General features: G+C 29.1%; 1 protein-coding gene across 2 annotated transcripts in view; it reads left to right on the forward strand.

Moving 5' to 3' along the window:
• The window catches only part of LOC111628947 (multidrug resistance-associated protein 4-like), a 206,376-nt gene that overhangs the window by 74,236 nt on the left and 111,750 nt on the right, over window positions 1-20,390 (forward strand). The window lies entirely within an intron of this gene.

The following is a 20,390-nucleotide window of genomic DNA, read 5'->3' on the forward strand; positions in this document are numbered from 1 at the left end:
TATTAAAGGTTCAGTTAAAAGACGATATTGGGAAGTTACCTGGAGGGTTGGATACACACGTAAGTGAAGGAGGTCGAAATTTCAGCGTTGGACAAAGGCAGTTAATATGTTTAGCAAGAGCAATTCTTCGTGACAATAAAATTTTAGTTATGGACGAAGCAACATCCAATATGGATAAAGAGTAAGATTGTATTATAGAAATATATATAAAAGATTTAAATTTCATTTACGGTACAGTTTGCTTAATGTTATAATTATTATTCTTCACGCAATTCTTACATTTATATTAGAATATCATGCTTACTAATTTTATTACTATTCTATCGAAATTTGTTATAAAAAAATAAGTATAGATTTCTGGTGGCAAGTTTTAAATAAAACTAACTTTTTAAATAAATTTAAATTGGTGTGTTACATTGCATGACAATTATTAGAACTTTGCACATTATGTCAATTTACTGCTGCGTACATCTAACAGTAAATTTTATAGAGTAGACATACTTTTGATTGGGTATTTACAGATTTCTAAGTTTAAAATATTCTACTAGTGTTAAAACAAATGGAACAGGCTGATTTTTAAAATAATAATGCATGTACTTTTTGTAAATTTTTCTTTGTGAGCATAAGAACAGGTTTTCTTACCCCAGTCGTGAGACACTCAGGAAGACAAGAGGGAACTGGTTGGCGAGAGTCAGTAAATTTAGGTACAGAAGGAACATGAAAAACTTTTGGGGTTCTATTACCTGCTGGAAGGCAATCATTATCATCTTTTTTATCGCAAATTTTCACCTAATTGATAGGTAAAAAACGTGACATAGACCTGTATAATCATCGTATTCAATAAGCAAATTCATTTTAAAAATTCGACTAGTTTAGAATAACTTTAATAATTTACTCACTTTTCTCTGCTATATTTTAAACTTCAAATAAACGAAAAAAATTGCTCAGAAATTATAAAAATTTCTTAATGCACAATTGAAATTTTACACTTTAAAATTATTTTGTACATATTGGAAAATATTTGTCTCCCTAAGCGACATAAATAACAAACCACATGTTTATTATTTGTGCCACTTCGGCAGAAATTGTACATAAGGTTATCGGGATGCCACTATCCCTACTGTGATCTTTGACACACAGTTGTGACATTCCTTTTATGCATTGGAAACGAACGTGTAAGTTGACGGTGAGTTTTTGTGTCGTGAAGCGCAGTAAATCATTGTATTCTGTTCATTGCTCTGTTGTTACATTTTTGTGTAACCAACGAAATTAAGTACACTAAATATACTTTATAGTTTATTTTTACTTCATTCAAGTGTAAGAAACAAATTTATCATCAACAGCATAATCAGGAGTTCTCAAACTTTATTCTTTACACTGCGTTCGGTATTAAATCTCATTCTTCAATTGGAATATTTGTTCTAGTTCTGGACTGGGCCTTTCGCTATTCAGGATTTTCAGGATGATAGATATGGCCTTGTTAGCAAGTAATGCAAAATAAAGATTCGTATTTTATGCAGTATATTTCAATCCCCCTTTATTTTCCATTGACACCCATTATGTTTGTGAGCAGACATAAGTAGGGTATAGTAAAACATTGTCTTTTTGCTGAGATGGTAAAACGAGCTTTAATTAATTGGTTGAAGTTAGAATTAACTGGTGATCTGACTATTTACGTTTTTAATATTAATATTTTACTGTTTTATTCAGCTATATGTATTACATTAATTTAATACATTTATGTATTTACTTGATTTTATCTCCAGCACCGACTGCTGCGTACAGAAGGTAATTCGAGAAAAATTCAAACATTGTACAGTGGTGACAATTGCCCATAGATTACATACTATTATCGATTCGGATAGAGTTCTGGTAAGATTTATCTGTTAAATAATATAAAATAAGTATTTATTTTTACTGAAGATTTCAAATTTTTCAGGTTCTCGAGTCAGGAGAAGTTAAAGAATTTGATACGCCATATACATTACTGAAGAAGGTAAATGGTACTTTTAATAATTTGGTAAACAACACGGAACAAACGCTAATAAAATAACTATACAAAATCGCAAGAGTTAAGTATAATAGCAAAGAAAATATTGTTATAACCAAATTATAAAAGATATCTTTTATGTAAAAGTCATATAATCTGAAAACTTCAATAAAACATTAGTATTTCTGATTTGCACTATAAAATTTGAGTATTACTTAGTTTATTGAAATATAATCACTGATTTGAAGATATCACGTTGCTTTAATAACATTGTTTCGAGAATGTCCCTAGCACTATAACCAATGACACATGTACTAAATATAGGCAAGTAATCTGCAAAGAAATTAAAAATATGGTTATTAATTAAAAATTTGATAATATGGCTAGTAGCCAAGCGACTCAGTATAAAAAATTTAAACGGAAAACTATTATAGTCTCCAGAAAAAAGTCTTTTTTGTACATATATGTGTAGCACGAATCGGTTTTCTACAGGAAATGCATTGCGTAGTGATGTAGACGTCATAAAGCTGAAAATCCAAACTAATGACAATTGCTTTCAAGTAAAAGTTACTTATCTGTGATCGGCCTCTATGTTATTTTAAAGTCATCTTAGCAGGCAACACCCGTAAACTGTCGGCCAAACAACACATATGTATTTATATATACATTTATACTTTGATTCGAGATATTATTAAACTGACACTTATTATTCTTTTAAGTTTCTCAACATTAACTAAATTATTAAATTAAATTATATTCAAATTTGATGTAGAATTAAAGTTTATTGGTAGAAGAAGCATTCTTCTTAATACAAACATAAATTAAAGAAAGTATTTCATTACAGTACATGAATTAAGTAAGTGCTTCATAATGCAGGGCTTATTGGGAAAGAGTAGAGAAAGAAAATATAATTTCAATGTATCAAGTTAAAATAAAATATATTTTAATACTGTATTATTAGAATATACATTTCCTGTTCACTTTCTCCCGTCTAATTTTCTGCCCCCACTACCTTTATATCTCATGCAACAATCTGAAGAAGTAAAATTAAGTGAAGCAATTATAAGTGATAAAATTAAACATAAAATGGCAGGAATTAGTTCAGCAACCGAGCGACCAGCTTCTTTTAATATAAACAACACGCGTATGACTGTAGTTTGACCTCTTTCTGATAATCACATATAACAATTTGATTCATATTAATTAAATGTTATTATCGTATTAATTATGCGATTTTAACATATAGTTACTAATTATTAACAAAATATTCAATAATTTCTACACCGCAACTATTTCTACAGTTTTATAAACACTTCCAAAACAGATAGTCTAAAATCTAAAAGTACTATAGAAAAAAACACGAGATTACTTTTTAACTATGTACCGTATTAATATAGATAGTAACTTGTAATAACATATTTAACTAATGTATATATATATATATAGGCTATATGATAATAACATTTACAAATCTCCAAATTACTTTTTTTTTGCGTATAGTTCGAATTTTCTAATTAAATTAACAAGCACAACGATGACGAAATTCTTACGTAAATTATAATCTCACTGTTTATTATATGATGACATCCAATAACATAAATAACTCGTTTAACGTTTACACTTACATATTTTCCTATGAGAATATTGATATTTTTTCATATAGTTAGACGTAACTTATATTTCTCTTGATGAAGTGTGTAGAATATTGCAAAGCTACATGTTAATATAGAATGAATGAGAAAGAGAAAAATAATCCATTTGACTCAGCTGGTGTTTTCTCTCGTGCATTTTTCTGGTATGTAATTAAATTTAAACTGATTAGTATTTGAAATTTAATGTAAATATAATTGGTAATGTTCTCGTGTGACTTCCATATCGTGCATATTATTCTAAAAGGGTAGATTTAAAAACAAACTTAATTCTTCCGTGTAGTTGATTAATCATATAATAGTGATTTACATAAATTTGCTTTTTTTAAATTACTTTTCCGGCTGTTATAGAAAACAAACAGAAAGTATTATAATCGGTATTATAATAAGATTTTTATATTTTTGGAGTCAGAGGACTTTGAAACTTCCAGAAATGCGAAATAATTCAGGGTTTTTTTCCGTATGTATGGATCCGTTAGTGTATCTGAGGGGAACGGTTTTGTTTATGGTGTTTGAAGCTTAATAACTCGTGTGCTTTTTGTCACGAAATTAATGAAATTATACAGTCAGCTTTATATATTATGGTGATTGATGAAAGTAAATTATAAGGTTAAAGTTCGAGCGGATGTAGAGGTAAAAAAGGTCATATCTCGTATAGGGTATAATTTAATCACGATTTTACTCGCTATTACTATTTACAATTGTTTATAAACGCCATTCCTGACATTAAACTACAACTGTTTGCCATTTTATAAAAATTAAAAGTATTAAAGGTTTTTAAAAATAAAATATGGTAACTGATGGCATCACCGAAAGTTGTGAGGGAAAGTTTAACAACTCGTCGCCGGATTTTTTTAATATTATATTTTACTTCTTATAGACATTATAGACAGAACTATAAAGGGGTTAAAAACAATTCTGGAACAGTTGAATAATTTATTAATGTACAAATATAAAATATTATAATGCCCTGTCTATACCTTTGTAACAGAAGAATACAGTTGTATTTATGACCAGAAAAATATTTGAAATAAATGTCAATGTCAAAATTCTAATAAACATAATGACTCGGCACAAATAATCTGACTGTAAATGTATATGGTAATTGTTTGAAAGAAAATAGAAGAATTTTATTAACAGATAAAGTAAAATTTTTAATAAAAAATGTTAGAAAAAGAAAACGTAAAGTTCTGTTGTGGTAGATGTTTCGTAGAGTTATTATCTCTGTTCATTCCTTAAATACATAAAGAAACAATATTTGTACCATAAAATCTGAGAGATATTTATTTAATTACATGTCGAATTTCAGCGTCGTTTATTATAAATTTAACCTTATTATAAACGAAAGTCATTTACATTATATAAATCCAGAAGTTTTATAAACGAAGTGTTTTAATTTTTTTCACCTAAATTTCTATTCAGAATGGATATTGTTTTATTTCCTTTATACATTCTGGAATGTTTTCCACGCGTGATATTTATTATTTGGATATTTGTAGTATTTGGTGCATAATATTCTTTAAATTACTCAAAAAATTTAATAACGATCTATAAATTCTGTTGGAAATGTATGAAAAGAAAGAAACATAAAACAATTACTGCACTTTGTAGAAAAATCTATTCAAAAATACATAGAGACTTTCCTTATTATTAAATGCCTCGTGTATAAACTTGCTGACAAAGACTTTTTCTCTTGTTTATAGAGAATAGAAACATAAATCTCTAATTGTTTCCTTTGATCAAGAAGAAATATTATAATATATATCACATGAAACATATGATATATAATAATATTATATATTGAAAATTGAACACAATTTTTATATTAGTTTATTATCTATGTAAATAGGATTTTTGTACGTAATTAATTTTTTCATTTTATATACACAACCGTAATCTTGTATTATAATAATGAAAATACGAAAATTGTATTCATTTGTATGTTCCTATAACTTCAACCTAAATATTTATAATATCACTATTAAGAAAAAGATTTTTATTTTTAAAGATAGGAGATATTTTTATAATTAATAATACACTATTTCATATTTTAAAGAATACATAGAATTGCTGAGATAATTACTATTTTATCCGAAAAATACGTTGCATAATTTAAATATTAATATTTTTGTACTGTTTCACATGAATGAAAACGTTGTAATTAATATGTCATTCTCCATAATAAATCATTTTAATAATAGGACAAATTTATTTTTAGTATTGCTTTCTAATTAAAAATAATTATTATAAAAATATATTATTCAAAATTTCCTGGCAGATTGATGTTTATTTCATTCACGAACTTAAGACCTTTCTTTTGGTATTATTCTTTGTGTCTCAAGTGACACAAAGAATAATATCAAAAGAATGACATTTAATCTGGTAACCATAGTAATACGAATTATTAATTAACAAAAAAAAATCAGGTGACTTCATTTGCGATTAATTAAATTTTATATCCAAAGCAATACTAATGAGTGACATACACTCCTGAAAAGTGAAACTGCAACAACAGAAAGGAACTTCTGTAATATGCTTCTTATAATGTGTACAATTATACTAGCTCTATGACAGCTTTTTCTTTTTCGTTAGACTTACTACACCATAATTATTTTCTAGTTTGTCCTCTTTATGACTGATAGTGTAGGAATGCACCAAGTGTAAATTGCATTACTGGAAAAAGTGACAGCAATACGCAATAAATTAAAGTTTGCGTACAGAACAGGCCATCTAGTTCCTAGATTTCGGCTATAAATTTCAGCAGTTTGAGCTGTAAGTGTTATCAGTGACGGTTTGCATTAGCAAAAATTTCGAGGAAGCATAAAAAATTTCTTCGAGAAAATTGCGAAAAGGATACCACTAGTTAACTTGGCAACGAGACTTTATCTTGGGGATGCGCGACTTTGGTTTGTCGATGCGTTCAGTTGCCACGCGTGTTGGACCCGATGTGAGTACCATCCTGCAATGTATGACACGATGGTAACAAGAACATCTGCAAACACGCCGATGGAGGAGTGTATAGCAGCAGTGCACGACAGAGGTCACAAACAGTCTGTTAGTACTATGGCAAACAGATGTATTTTACATTGCAACATCAAGGGTATTAACGTAGCTTTTTTAAAAGTAGAAAATCGTCTTTTCTCTCGATCCTTAGTTCGTTAGTACAGCTTTTATGGCAAAAGTCACTGGCTTAAAGGAAATCTATAACGGAGCAATGCCTACAAATTATCGAAACGGTAGACATTGCTTCAAGGAGTAGATTTGTTTTTGTATTTTTAAACTTGGGAAAATACAACAAAACAACCCTCTTGAAAAAAAACAATAACTAACAATAAAATGTCCAATAGAAAGAATGAAAAAAAATTGTAAGCTTTGTAGTTGATAATATCGAAAATGTTAATTTATTGTCATGAAATCGTCAGGAAGACATCGGTGTTTACAATGCACACTTTTCAGTTAAGTTTTTGTATATGAAATTCTCAGAGGATATATTATTGAAAAAAAGTAGTAGTAAAATTTTAATATANTCGAAATTTCAGCGTTGGACAAAGGCAGTTAATATGTTTAGCAAGAGCAATTCTTCGTGACAATAAAATTTTAGTTATGGACGAAGCAACATCCAATATGGATAAAGAGTAAGATTGTATTATAGAAATATATATAAAAGATTTAAATTTCATTTACGGTACAGTTTGCTTAATGTTATAATTATTATTCTTCACGCAATTCTTACATTTATATTAGAATATCATGCTTACTAATTTTATTACTATTCTATCGAAATTTGTTATAAAAAAATAAGTATAGATTTCTGGTGGCAAGTTTTAAATAAAACTAACTTTTTAAATAAATTTAAATTGGTGTGTTACATTGCATGACAATTATTAGAACTTTGCACATTATGTCAATTTACTGCTGCGTACATCTAACAGTAAATTTTATAGAGTAGACATACTTTTGATTGGGTATTTACAGATTTCTAAGTTTAAAATATTCTACTAGTGTTAAAACAAATGGAACAGGCTGATTTTTAAAATAATAATGCATGTACTTTTTGTAAATTTTTCTTTGTGAGCATAAGAACAGGTTTTCTTACCCCAGTCGTGAGACACTCAGGAAGACAAGAGGGAACTGGTTGGCGAGAGTCAGTAAATTTAGGTACAGAAGGAACATGAAAAACTTTTGGGGTTCTATTACCTGCTGGAAGGCAATCATTATCATCTTTTTTATCGCAAATTTTCACCTAATTGATAGGTAAAAAACGTGACATAGACCTGTATAATCATCGTATTCAATAAGCAAATTCATTTTAAAAATTCGACTAGTTTAGAATAACTTTAATAATTTACTCACTTTTCTCTGCTATATTTTAAACTTCAAATAAACGAAAAAAATTGCTCAGAAATTATAAAAATTTCTTAATGCACAATTGAAATTTTACACTTTAAAATTATTTTGTACATATTGGAAAATATTTGTCTCCCTAAGCGACATAAATAACAAACCACATGTTTATTATTTGTGCCACTTCGGCAGAAATTGTACATAAGGTTATCGGGATGCAACTATCCCTACTGTGATCTTTGACACACAGTTGTGACATTCCTTTTATGCATTGGAAACGAACGTGTAAGTTGACGGTGAGTTTTTGTGTCGTGAAGCGCAGTAAATCATTGTATTCTGTTCATTGCTCTGTTGTTACATTTTTGTGTAACCAACGAAATTAAGTACACTAAATATACTTTATAGTTTATTTTTACTTCATTCAAGTGTAAGAAACAAATTTATCATCAACAGCATAATCAGGTGTTCTCAAACTTTATTCTTTACACTGCGTTCGGTATTAAATCTCATTCTTCAATTGGAATATTTGTTCTAGTTCTGGACTGGGCCTTTCGCTATTCAGGATTTTCAGGATGATAGATATGGCCTTGTTAGCAAGTAATGCAAAATAAAGATTCGTACTTTATGCAGTATATTTCAATCCCCCTTTATTTTCCATTGACACCCATTATGTTTGTGAGCAGACATAAGTAGGGTATAGTAAAACATTGTCTTTGTGCTGAGATGGTAAAACGAGCTTTAATTAATTGGTTGAAGTTAGAATTAACTGGTAATCTGACTATTTACGTTTTTAATATTAATATTTTACTGTTTTATTCAGCTATATGTATTACATTAATTTAATACATTTATGTATTTACTTGATTTTATCTCCAGCACCGACTGCTGCGTACAGAAGGTAATTCGAGAAAAATTCAAACATTGTACAGTGGTGACAATTGCCCATAGATTACATACTATTATCGATTCGGATAGAGTTCTGGTAAGATTTATCTGTTAAATAATATAAAATAAGTATTTATTTTTACTGAAGATTTCAAATTTTTCAGGTTCTCGAGTCAGGAGAAGTTAAAGAATTTGATACGCCATATACATTACTGAAGAAGGTAAATGGTACTTTTAATAATTTGGTAAACAACACGGAACAAACGCTAATAAAATAACTATACAAAATCGCAAGAGTTAAGTATAATAGCAAAGAAAATATTGTTATAACCAAATTATAAAAGATATCTTTTATGTAAAAGTCATATAATCTGAAAACTTCAATAAAACATTAGTATTTCTGATTTGCACTATAAAATTTGAGTATTACTTAGTTTATTGAAATATAATCACTGATTTGAAGATATCACGTTGCTTTAATAACATTGTTTCGAGAATGTCCCTAGCACTATAACCAATGACACATGTACTAAATATAGGCAAGTAATCTGCAAAGAAATTAAAAATATGGTTATTAATTAAAATTTGATAATATGGCTAGTAGCCAAGCGACTCAGTATAAAAAATTTAAACGGAAAACTATTATAGTCTCCAGAAAAAAGTCTTTTTTGTACATATATGTGTAGCACGAATCGGTTTTCTACAGGAAATGCATTGCGTAGTGATGTAGACGTCATAAAGCTGAAAATCCAAACTAATGACAATTGCTTTCAAGTAAAAGTTACTTATCTGTGATCGGCCTCTATGTTATTTTAAAGTCATCTTAGCAGGCAACACCCGTAAACTGTCGGCCAAACAACACATATGTATTTATATATACATTTATACTTTGATTCGAGATATTATTAAACTGACACTTATTATTCTTTTAAGTTTCTCAACATTAACTAAATTATTAAATTAAATTATATTCAAATTTGATGTAGAATTAAAGTTTATTGGTAAAAGAAGCATTCTTCTTAATACAAACATAAATTAAAGAAAGTATTTCATTACAGTACATGAATTAAGTAAGTGCTTCATAATGCAGGGTTTATTGGGAAAGAGTAGAGAAAGAAAATATAATTTCAATGTATCAAGTTAAAATAAAATATATTTTAATACAGTATTATTAGAATATACATTTCCTGTTCACTTTCTCCCGTCTAATTTTCTGCCCCCACTACCTTTATATCTCATGCAACAATCTGAAGAAGTAAAATTAAGTGAAGCAATTATAAGTGATAAAATTAAACATAAAATGGCAGGAATTAGTTCAGCAACCGAGCGACCAGCTTCTTTTAATATAAACAACACGCGTATGACTGTAGTTTGACCTCTTTCTGATAATCACATATAACAATTTGATTTATATTAATTAAATGTTATTATCGTATTAATTATGCGATTTTAACATATAGTTACTAATTATTAACAAAATCTTCATTAATTTCTACACCGCAACTATTTCTACAGTTTTATAAACACTTCCAAAACAGATAGTCTAAAATCTAAAAGTACTATAGAAAAAAACACGAGATTACTTTTTAACTATGTACCGTATTAATATAGATAGTAACTTGTAATAACATATTTAACTAATGTATATATATATATATAGGCTATATGATAATAACATTTACAAATCTCCAAATTACTTTTTTTTGCGTATAGTTCTAATTTTCTAATTAAATTAACAAGCACATCGATGACGAAATTCTTACGTAAATGATAATCTCACTGTTTATTATATGATGACATCCAATAACATAAATAACTCGTTTAACGTTTACACTTGCATATTTTCCTATGAGAATATTGATATTTTTCATATAGTTAGACGTAACTTGTATTTCTCTTGATGAAGTGTGTAGAATATTGCAAAGCTACATGTTAATATAGAATGAATGAGAAAGAGAAAAATAATCCATTTGACTCAGCTGGTGTTTTCTCTCGTGCATTTTTCTGGTATGTAATTAAATTTAAACTGATTAGTATTTGAAATTTAATGTAAATATAATTGGTAATGTTCTCGTATGACTTCAATATCGTACATATTATTTTAAAAGGGTAGATTTAAAAACAAACTTAATTCTTCCGTGTAGTTTATTAATCATATAATAGTGATTTATATAAATTTGCTTTCTTTATATTACTTTTCCGGCTGTTATAGAAACAAACAGAAAGTATTATAATCGGTCAAAAACGACCTTCAAGATTTTTATATTTTTGGAGTCAGAGGACTTTGAAACTTCCAGAAATGCGAAATAATTCAGGGTTTTTTCCGTATGTATGGATCCGTTAGTGTATCTGAGGGGAACGGTTTTGTTTATGGTGTTTGAAGCTTAATAACTCGTGTGCTTTTTGTCACGAAATTAATGAAATTATACAGTCAGCTTTATATATTATGGTGATTGATGAAAGTAAATTATAAGGTTAAAGTTCGAGCGGATGTAGAGGTAAAAAAGGTCATATCTCGTATAGGGTATAATTTAATCACGATTTTACTCGCTATTACTATTTACAATTGTTTATAAACGCCATTCCTGACATTAAACTACAACTGTTTGCCATTTTATAAAAATTAAAAGTATTAAAGGTTTTTAAAAATAAAATATGGTAACTGATGGCATCACCGAAAGTTGTGAGGGAAAGTTTAACAACTCGTCGCCGGATTTTTTTAATATTATATTTTACTTCTTATAGACATTATAGACAGAACTATAAAGGGGTTAAAAACAATTCTGGAACAGTTGAATAATTTATTAATGTACAAATATAAAATATTATAATGCCCTGTCTATACCTTTGTAACAGAAGAATACAGTTGTATTTATGACCAGAAAAATATTTGAAATAAATGTCAATGTCAAAATTCTAATAAACATAATGACTCGGCACAAATAATCTGACTGTAAATGTATATGGTAATTGTTTGAAAGAAAATAGAAGAATTTTATTAACAGATAAAGTAAAATTTTTAATAAAAAATGTTAGAAAAAGAAAACGTAAAGTTCTGTTGTGGTAGATGTTTCGTAGAGTTATTATCTCTGTTCATTCCTTAAATACATAAAGAAACAATATTTGTACCATAAAATCTGAGAGATATTTATTTAATTACATGTCGAATTTCAGCGTCGTTTATTATAAATTTAACCTTATTATAAACGAAAGTCATTTACATTATATAAATCCAGAAGTTTTATAAACGAAGTGTTTTAATTTTTTTCACCTAAATTTCTATTCAGAATGGATATTGTTTTATTTCCTTTATACATTCTGGAATGTTTTCCACGCGTGATATTTATTATTTGGATATTTGTAGTATTTGGTGCATAATATTCTTTAAATTACTCAAAAAATTTAATAACGATCTATAAATTCTGTTGGAAATGTATGAAAAGAAAGAAACATAAAACAATTACTGCACTTTGTAGAAAAATCTATTCAAAAATACATAGAGACTTTCCTTATTATTAAATGCCTCGTGTATAAACTTGCTGACAAAGACTTTTTCTCTTGTTTATAGAGAATAGAAACATAAATCTCTAATTGTTTCCTTTGATCAAGAAGAAATATTATAATATATATCACATGAAACATATGATATATAATAATATTATATATTGAAAATTGAACACAATTTTTATATTAGTTTATTATCTATGTAAATAGGATTTTTGTACGTAATTAATTTTTTCATTTTATATACACAACCGTAATCTTGTATTATAATAATGAAAATACGAAAATTGTATTCATTTGTATGTTCCTATAACTTCAACCTAAATATTTATAATATCACTATTAAGAAAAAGATTTTTATTTTTAAAGATAGGAGATATTTTTATAATTAATAATACACTATTTCATATTTTAAAGAATACATAGAATTGCTGAGATAATTACTATTTTATCCGAAAAATACGTTGCATAATTTAAATATTAATATTTTTGTACTGTTTCACATGAATGAAAACGTTGTAATTAATATGTCATTCTCCATAATAAATCATTTTAATAATAGGACAAATTTATTTTTAGTATTGCTTTCTAATTAAAAATAATTATTATAAAAATATATTATTCAAAATTTCCTGGCAGATTGATGTTTATTTCATTCACGAACTTAAGACCTTTCTTTTGGTATTATTCTTTGTGTCTCAAGTGACACAAAGAATAATATCAAAAGAATGACATTTAATCTGGTAACCATAGTAATACGAATTATTAATTAACAAAAAAAAAATCAGGTGACTTCATTTGCGATTAATTAAATTTTATATCCAAAGCAATACTAATGAGTGACATACACTCCTGAAAAGTGAAACTGCAACAACAGAAAGGAACTTCTGTAATATGCTTCTTATAATGTGTACAATTATACTAGCTCTATGACAGCTTTTTCTTTTTCGTTAGACTTACTACACCATAATTATTTTCTAGTTTGTCCTCTTTATGACTGATAGTGTAGGAATGCACGAAGTGTAAATTGCATTACTGGAAAAAGTGACAGCAATACGCAATAAATTAAAGTTTGCGTACAGAACAGGCCATCTAGTTCCTAGATTTCGGCTATAAATTTCAGCAGTTTGAGCTGTAAGTGTTATCAGTGACGGTTTGCATTAGCAAAAATTTCGAGGAAGCATAAAAAATTTCTTCGAGAAAATTGCGAAAAGGATACCACTAGTTAACTTGGCAACGAGACTTTATCTTGGGGATGCGCGACTTTGGTTTGTCGATGCGTTCAGTTGCCACGCGTGTTGGACCCGATGTGAGTACCATCCTGCAATGTATGACACGATGGTAACAAGAACATCTGCAAACACGCCGATGGAGGAGTGTATAGCAGCAGTGCACGACAGAGGTCACAAACAGTCTGTTAGTACTATGGCAAACAGATGTATTTTACATTGCAACATCAAGGGTATTAACGTAGCTTTTTTAAAAGTAGAAAATCGTCTTTTCTCTCGATCCTTAGTTCGTTAGTACAGCTTTTATGGCAAAAGTCACTGGCTTAAAGGAAATCTATAACGGAGCAATGCCTACAAATTATCGAAACGGTAGACATTGCTTCAAGGAGTAGATTTGTTTTTTTATTTTTAAACTTGGGAAAATACAACAAAATAACCCTCTTGAAAAAAAACAATAACTAACAATAAAATGTCCAATAGAAAGAATGAAAAAAAATTGTAAGCTTTGTAGTTGATAATATCGAAAATGTTAATTTATTGTCATGAAATCGTCAGGAAGACATCGGTGTTTACAATGCACACTTTTCAGTTAAGGTTTTGTATATAAAATTCTCAGAGGATATATTATTGAAAAAAAGTAGTAGTAAAATTTTAATATAAATATTTTATTTTTGTAATGACATTAATTTGCGGTAACAAATTATTGTTTTTTCAGTTGGCTTATTCCTTTACTAATCAAAGGAAGAAAACACCATTTACAACAGGAAGATTTATATGAAACTTCGAAATATCATTCTTCTGAGTATCTTGGAAACCTTCTGCAGAAGTAAGTTTATCAATTAATATCTAAATTAAATTTATATGAAATATAATTATTTACACTCTGATGTATATACAGTATATATATTAAATGCTCTTATTTAAATAAACTTAGCCGCGTAATTGTTTTGAATGTAGAATTCTTATTTTATTGATTGCAAATGTGAAAAAATTAATTGAGAAATAGTTTGTAAACAGTTTTAAAGAAATAAACTTGTGTAACCAGTTTTTTTTAATTAATTAGCGATTCAGTTATGACTTCACCAATAACAAACTGTTTTGAACGTAGTGTGAAGTTGTCAACACAATGGAATACGAACTCGAATTAAGGAATATTTTGAAATAATAATATGTAATAAATAGAAAATTAGAATTATCAATGTTGTAAAATATCTATTCACCATTATTTATTAACGAACCTGTACAATGTCTTTCAGAGAATGGAATAAAGAACTGAAAGATAGAAATCCAAGCATGTTGAAAGCTATATTGCGATTCCTTGGATGGCAATTTTTGACTGCAATTATACTTGCAGTTATTCAGGTATCATAAGAGATTACAAAAACGTTAATATGCTTTTATCGAATGAAAGAATTAAGTAAACAATACGTTTTTAGGATACTGTTATAATAGGAATCCAGGCATATGTTTTGGGATTAGTTATTAATTATTTTGACAACACTTCGGATTGGAATGAACTACGTGCTTACTTATCAGCTGCAGGATTTTTTGGAATAACTGCGATTTATTTATTTATCTACAATTTCAATTTTTTTGTAACAGAAGTTTTAAGCATGAAATTGAAGATAGCTTTGTATACTGTTCTATATAGAAATGTGAGTATCTTAATTTGAACTGTAAACGTATAACTTAATTAGATATAAATAATTAAATGTGTTACATATATATCTAGTTATAAACATTGTTAAGTTATAATCAATTGCTTCAGTTCTGTAAAAATTAAGAATGTAAACAATAACGCATAAGTAAAATGTAGTGCATTTTACATTTTTCCACAAGTAATTACTGTTTATTTCCAACATATTCGGATTTCGTTTCTTGTAAAATAGAAAACTGTAGAGAATATTTTTACAGTATATCCGCCATTATTATGTTTTGGTGAATTCTTAAATCTCGAAAAGCGTACCCTCGGTTGTGGTATGCTAATCTAAAAAAGTAACTCCTAATAAATTTCTTGATTTATTGTGTTTGTTTATGTATTTTGCATTATATCTTTGAATTTATTGAACTAAAAGTTTTGAAGCTTTGCATAGATTATATCCATATACATGGCCAGTACAGGTCAAGGAAATAGAGAACATATGTCATATCTCGAGTATAGTGATAGTGAACAAAACTTTTACTTTGTTAGTGGAATATATAAATCTCCTCTCTCTAAAATAAGATAGGGAGCATTTCCGCAGAGGAGCGTTTTTGTAGTAATCAGTAATAGGTCAATTTTCACAACAGATGAAGCAACACGTATTTTTTAGTTGGAGCCATATTTTAGGATTTTATAAACTTACATATATAAACTTTTAATATATATACTAAATTGCTTTTTAAAATTACATGGTTGTTGAAATTAAACTCTTTTAAATCAGGGGGTTCTGTAGAGTGTTCTACTGTTAAAAATCAGATAATATTTGGATAACAGATACTTCAAATAATGCGCTGACCGTTTATTAAATAAATATGTTTTGTACAAAAAGTCACTGATAAGTGCTGCTGTAGCTATGGAAATCACGGTTACAAAAGTTAAATATATGCTCCATTCGCAAAAGTATGTTTTGTACTGATGAACACAATGAGTCCGCTTTAATCACGAAAACATTACGACGAACTATGTTTTTTAGATCTGATACAAATGCACATCTTTCACGATATACCTAGACTTTAAAAAATTCCATAGATAGAACTCATATGAGGTAAAATGTAACAAATAAAGAAACCAAGCTATTGGGAAGTAATTACTGATCACTTATTAATCTGTGAAAGTCTACCTAAAGACACATTGAACAGAGCGAGCATGCGGAATAGTGCACCATCCTTCATGAAAATGGTATTTTCAAAGCTTATTCTAATGCTCTGGGATCAAAAATTCGTAAGCATGTTAAAATCTTATTCTCCAGTAATGGAACAAGTTCAAAATGCCATACGAATAATTCCAATGAAACCTTCGGTGAGTTTTGTACAAGAAATTTTTGTTTAATAAATGGCGAGTGCATTATCTCAAGTACGTATTGCCAAACATTTGATTTACATCAGTAAAACACTTTTCATAGCCCTATGAGTTGAAAAAGTTTAATTTCGACGACCCTGTATATAAGAGAAGCGTCCGATATTAAAAGTACAAGTTAAAATTACACTAACATTTATAATTAAAAAATATTTAATACATTTCACAAAAAACTACATACTTTTGTTCATTTCTCGACATAATCTCCGTAAACGTTGAAAAATTTATCTCTGTGTGACACTTGTCTGAACATCCGTTCACCTTTGGTCAACTTAGTTCAAGTAGTCTAGTATAGTGCCTTTCAATTCCTCCTGATCCGCAAAGAATTTCCGCATGAAAAATTTTTTGAAAAGTTCGAATAAATGAAAATTTATGGTGTTCCAAATTTGGACTATACGCCACATGTCAAGTACAAAAAAAATGTAATTGGCACAGCAGAATTAGGAAGTCCTGCAACACTCTCCATATCCTCCAGATTTAGAACCACTCGGATTATCATTTATTCGGACCTTTCAATAAATTCTTTGCGGGTAAACGCTTTGTGGATCAGGATGAATTTCAAAACACCACTCTGGACTATGTCAAGCAACTTGACAAGGAGCAGTACCATTAAGGGATGTTCGAACTAGTGTCACTCATGAATAAATGACTCATGTTTACGGAGATTATGTCAAGAAGTAAAGTATGTAATTTTTTGTGGAATGTATTAAATATTTTTTTTATTATGAATGTTTGTGTAATTTTGGCTTTTGCCTTTATTTTCATACCTTGTTGATTCAGTACTATTACAGAGCTGATTGAAACTGATACTTCATGAAATTTATTAATAAGTTCCTTATTTTTGGCCTACAAAAAAGTAATTTGTACATTTTATTAATTCACTAATAAATGAAATAAATATTCTATTTTTTCGATGTATTGCTGTTGATATTTAATATAACTGCACGAAATTAATTTTAATAAAAACATTTATATACAGGCAATTAACTTAAGTTCTTCGTCTCTGGCAAAATCAAATGTAGGTCAGATGGTGAACCTTCTTGCAAATGATGTCAGCAAATTTTGTAACGTGAGTACAATACATACATACATATATATATTTTATTGAAAAGTAATATTTTAATTTTATTTTCTGAGCAGATTCGTGGACGCCGATGATCCCCAAAATTGTCTCTTTTCATATTTTTATGCTAATTACACACAATTACTTTAAGTTACAAAAAAGTGCATAGCATATTGAAAAGTAATATTTTACAGTTGGATTTCAAAAGGTGTCAGAAGTAGAGTTTCTAGTTTCTATATAGAAATTCCAACAATTTAGCACTTTCTGTAATAAAATATATTTTTGTCGGTTTTCAAAATTACAAAATCATCTCTTATATTTTGTTGCCAGTTTTTTTTTCAAGTTAAAAATATTTTAAATAAAAAAAAAAAACATTAAAATATTTTAATCACTAAATAATTAATTCAATGTTTGTATATTCAGGCCTTACCTTCCTCGGAATCTTTGTCCCGTGCCCCCTTACTATCCCCAGGGCTTACCACATTGTGATGCTGTGGAGTTCTTCCAGCGGCTCTCTACAGAGACATTGTTTTTTATTTTTTATTACATGGAGGTAATTATTATATCAATAAAAATATTTTAACATCATTTATACTGTATCATTACCATTGGAAAATATATGTTATGTTCTAAGTTAAACTTTAAGCTTGTTTATAAACTGTAAATATATGATATATTAAATAAAAATGTTAACTTTACAAAAGAGANTTATACATTCCTATACAATTTTTCTTTGGGAAACATTACTCAAACCTGAGGTAATCATTACTATTTGAAACTACGTAATTGTAAATTATCAATTGAGCTATCTATCATTTAATAATTGTTAATCCAAATGGCGAGATTAAATAATTATTATCTACTAAAAGAAATTTTGCCCTTGTTATTAAATTATTATGAAGAAATATTGGATGAACTTTCTTGCAGATTATATTTTATCCACTATGATCCGTTATTGGAAAAGCGTTCATTATTGTACATTGTGGTTGCCCTTTATTAATTGATAATTAGTTTTGAAGCAATATATTCATATCATTACTTGTAGAAAAGAACCCTATTATATAAAATATTTCAAATGTTAAAAGCTTTACAAGCTATAAATTACAAGCAAAATCTGTCGGATAAAAATTTTGTAACACTACAAGTTTTTACTAGCTACTCGTCATAAGCAATTTTGGTTTCACAAAGTTACTTATACACTCCTCAAATATGACATCTTATCATCACGAAGAAATATGCGTAGCGGTATTAAATTGCAAGTTCTGTAGAGGTGAGAGAGATCATGTTCGCACGTACAGTGGGTCACCTAGTACCCAGTTTGAGGCTATCAAGTTCATTAGCTGGCTTGGGCTATCGCGGGATCCAAACTTTTATAGATGCGTAGAAAATGCCTCAGAGACATAAGCGAGCTGAATAACACCAGATAATAGCTCGGAAGGAAACTGTATTATTTGGATCTGCATGGCCTCGGTTTGTCGATGCGTTCAATGATGACGCGTGCTAGGCACTATGTGAGTACCATTCTGCAATATGTAACACGATGGACACAGAATCATATGTAAACTCGCCGATAATGGTAAACATCTCACCAGTGAACAATAGAGCGCACAGACTGGTAGATTTGCCGATCAGTCTGTCTGGACCCGCACGTGACATCAGAAACAACTTGCGTCTAGTTACTGAGTACATCTGTTTCCAACCAAACAATTCGCAGCTGATTGCATGAAGTCCTGATAACCAGCAACCAGGGTGCCATTAACCACCTCTTTTGCCTCTTTCTTGTTGATTGTTTTGGTGCCGTTATTTATAAACAGCATAATTTTATTTTTTCCAACAGAAAAATAATAAATTTGGTTTTTTTACTAACGTGAAGAGAACCCAGAATTCTTCAGGTGACGAACCTGTTCGTGAAGCGCGCATCCTCGACCGATTACCAGAGTATAGTGCAGGCATGGCCAACATACGGCCCGCGGCCGGATCCGGCCCGTCTACCGTCAAATGTTTATCTTTTGCTAAAGAACGGATATTCACTACTTCAAGGTTCCATATTTCTTTTCTAGCACTTTTCCAGCAAGAGAACAAGAGTCTAATGAATTTATGAAGCCTGCGATTAATCTATCAGTATTAGCTACTCAAGTTCGAATAGCTCGATGAAAAATTTTGACGCCTAAAATAATAGGTCAACGACTCACTGTGCGTTTAGAGTTAACCCTCCATTACAAAACTCTTAAGTACAGCTTAGAATGTTGATAAAGCATGATAATATGAAAAATGTATCTGTAATTGCTATGTACTGTACAATTTACTCTCTACAGGGTTACACCACAATGAGATCTCGCACCTACTCAAAATCTTCCTAGGACAGCCTCTGGTTCGGCCCGTGAAAAAAGTTTTTTTTTTCAATTCGTCCCGGAGGGAAAACTGTTGGCCACCCCTGGTTTAGTGGTATTATCCACTCGGGCACTAACCAATACCGTTTAAAATTTCTATATGAAATATAGCGTTTTAAATCATTAATTAAAGCATTAGCAAGACTTGTCAGTAATTTATATAATATACTAGTAGCCAGGGACGCTCCCTAGTGGGCGTTCTTTACAAATTCACATGAGGCACCGTTCCTTTAACTTTTTTATNCTCACTGTTTATTATATGATGACATCCAATAACA

This window comes from Centruroides sculpturatus, unplaced genomic scaffold (genome assembly GCF_000671375.1).
Source record: "Centruroides sculpturatus isolate CEXI.00-Female unplaced genomic scaffold, Cexi_2.0 scaffold513, whole genome shotgun sequence".
In the NCBI taxonomy this organism is placed as follows: domain Eukaryota; kingdom Metazoa; phylum Arthropoda; class Arachnida; order Scorpiones; family Buthidae; genus Centruroides; species Centruroides sculpturatus.